Raw genomic sequence first — 3302 nt, 5'->3', positions numbered from 1 at the left:
TACTGTGTACATTGCACACAAAAATCGATGCATCGAAAAAAAAATACATTTTCGCCTGCGGCGCTTTTTCCATAAAAATCAATACTTCGATAAATAATGAAAATTTTTAATAAAAAATCGCGCGATTTTTTATTAAAAATTTTCGCCTGCGGCGCTTTTTGCATAAAAATCAATACTTCCATAAATAATGAAAATTTTTAATAAAAAATCGCGCAATTTTTTATTACAAATTTTCGGCTGCGGCGCTTTTTCCATAAAAATCAATACTTCGATAAATAATGAAAATTTTTAATAAAAAATCGCGCGATTTTTTATTAAAAATTTTCGCCTGCGGCGCTTGTCAGTTTTTTTTTATATATTGGGGGTATTTAACCCCATACCCTCCTTTACTACTAATTCAACGCTGAGCAGGAAAATGGGTACGATAAAAACTATTCTCTTTTACTGTTATTTTCTTAGATGTGGCTGCACTCTTCTAATGTCAGTGTGAAACCATGGTTGAATCAACGGTTCTGTATTCACAATGTGCGTATACATATATAAGTGCGTGATAATTATTAAAACTTACTTAATTTACTAAAAATACATCATAAATGTAAAAAATGTTTACATTTCATTGTGCGGGGTTTTAATGTAACTATTTTGCCGAAGTGTCTACATAAATATAGTGTTTATTGTGTGAAATAGCGCCGAGAGGTTAGTTCAATTTACAAACTTTAACAACAAATAACTTAAAAACTATAAGCCTCCTGCGGCTAAAAGTATATATATTTGCAATCAGGAGAACTCCCCCTACCCCCCCCATAGGCACCTTTTTTTTGTACGCGGGGGATGCCAAACTAAAATTTTCCCATTATTTTTGTATAGGGTTTGATTTCAAAAACATAAGAATACATATTTACAATATTAATAGAGACATTTTTTTCATATAAAATAAGTTTAAGGAAAGAACTCTTTTTTTTTTGTTATATTTCCCAAAAACATCAACTTTTACAAGTGTTTCCCTGGAAGGCGGTTTCGAGATTTTGATATAGTTGTACCTGTTTTTGAGAAAAGCCAGGGACCGACGACCCATCAACCGTTATGTACAGACAGGCTTCCTTTTATAGCTGAGGAAATGTAGTGCGCATATCTTCCCATTCCTCTAATGGTTTGCTTTTCAAAGAAGATGCTGAAGCATAATAAGTTTTGCGCTTCCGATACAAGTATTTTTTTTCGATACCTACTTGGATCGCAGTAAAAAGTATCGATTACAAAAATACTTGGTAAATTGAGAGAAGTATCGAGTATGTACTTGGATTTACTTGTATCGATTTATCCCTATGAAACTCAAGTTTTTTTTATTGTCTTCAAATACTTCAAGAAAAAGTACATCAGTTAAGGCTGCTTCGAAATAAAATTGTAAAAACTTTTCTTTTTCTATAAGGCGCGGCATTCTTAAAAAATTTTACATTTGCAATCCGTAGTTGCGATAGGTCGTTCATACAACTTTGTTCGCAATATTGTCATTTCGCCAAAAATGCCACTTTGCGACGTTTTATGAACCTCACTAATATTTCATTATGCTTATAAACATTTAACAATTGTCGCCACTTCCGTACATACCCAAATTTTTTTCAAAGGCTTCTCAAAAGAACAGAAAAAACTGCGATTTATAACTCTTTAATTCAATTAATACATTTCACTTATACACTTATCGAAGTTACGATTGTTTCATTTTCTTGTTGTATATTTTTAATTGAAATAAACTGTATTTTCATTGATGCATCGAAAATATCGATGTTTTCATACGATACATCGATATCCATCGATGTTATGTTTCGATGTATCGAATCGAAAAAAACATCGATGTATTTTTTTGACTTGCATCCCTAATGCGGTCTTCATTGGCAAAATTTTGCCAGATAACACTATCAAGATACAAACTTTTGCCTGTGGAGACAGAAAGTAAATGCATGCAACCATCTGCAAGAGCAAGTAAACACACAAATATTCTGCTGAAAAACACATGCTGAGCCCTTCGAAATTTTCTGCTGGGCTATGCGTTACAGCTTACCAAATTTTAACCCTACCGAGACCAAAGATGTATACAGATCAAAAAATACGCAAGGCGGCGCTGGAGTCGAGTTATTGCTAAAAATCGTCAAGAGACACCAGGCATCAAACTCAAGTTACCACGGTTAAATCTACCAGCATAACCATTGCGGTCCTTGATTTACGACGACTAAACAGAGTAAAGACAATTCTTGATGAATGCCTACAAATAAAATTGTAAGACATTTATGGTGTTTCGTCTGAAATAAGTCTGTGTAGATTAGATTTCTGTGGACCAATGATACTCCCCTATTTTGAAATTGCCACTAACTATATTATACAGCTCAGGGAAGCCAACTCGTAGAAAATTCCCCGATTTGCGGGGAATTTCAGTTTGCGTGGGGAATCGGCTGAAATGGCTAAAAATTACCGTTGATTTTTTAGAACTTTCTTTGCATTTGCTTTCATGTAGCGAATAAACATAATTTATTTTCAATTGGAAAAAAAACCGGAACAACTCAGAAAAATCGTAAAACGAAATTTTTGGCCATTTGAAACTTACACTTTATTATTCTAGAATTGAGTGGGCTACAAAACTGCATACTCAAAATATTTCTGGAAAATTCAATTAAAAAGCTCGAAACATTTATGGAAGTTTGTTGAATTTTTTTCAAATATTGCACAAAGTTTAAAACTTGGATTTATACGGTTTTTGTTAAAGAATAAACTATATTTTTATAAAAAAAAATAACTCAAATTAAATAATAAAAATAATAATAATTGGTGCGAGTAAAATTTTTTCGACCACTGCATGTACATATGTAAATATTATCAACATAAATATTTTTCATTCTTTGTGTTAACAAATAACTTTATAAAAGTTTGGTTTGGTTTATCAATGCATAGATAAATTACGTTTAAAAAGAAAATAAACAGAAATACCAGTAGTATATCAAAATACATAATTTTTTATTTTTGTTTTAAGTAAGGAGATGTCTATGGGTGGGGAATTTTACGAAATTTCGGGCAAAATCAGAGAATTTCATTTTCAAAATCGGGGAATTCTCAAGAATGAGTTGGCTACCTTGATACAGCTTCAAGGACGATTCATCAGCGTACCTTGTTGCCGCAAGGACTTCTTCACGGGCATAACGATTTCGTTCGGTTATTTAAGACTAAACCAAACTTCAACGTGAATTGTGGTGAAAGTGTATACAGGGTGTCCCAGAAGTAACGTGCCAAACTTTAGGACAAGGTAGGTGGGGGGG

This window comes from Rhagoletis pomonella, unplaced genomic scaffold (assembly GCF_013731165.1).
Source record: "Rhagoletis pomonella isolate Grant_MI unplaced genomic scaffold, Rhpom_1.0 Rhpom_scaffold_00001, whole genome shotgun sequence".
In the NCBI taxonomy this organism is placed as follows: domain Eukaryota; kingdom Metazoa; phylum Arthropoda; class Insecta; order Diptera; family Tephritidae; genus Rhagoletis; species Rhagoletis pomonella.
Note: the sequence above shows the minus strand (reverse complement) of the source record.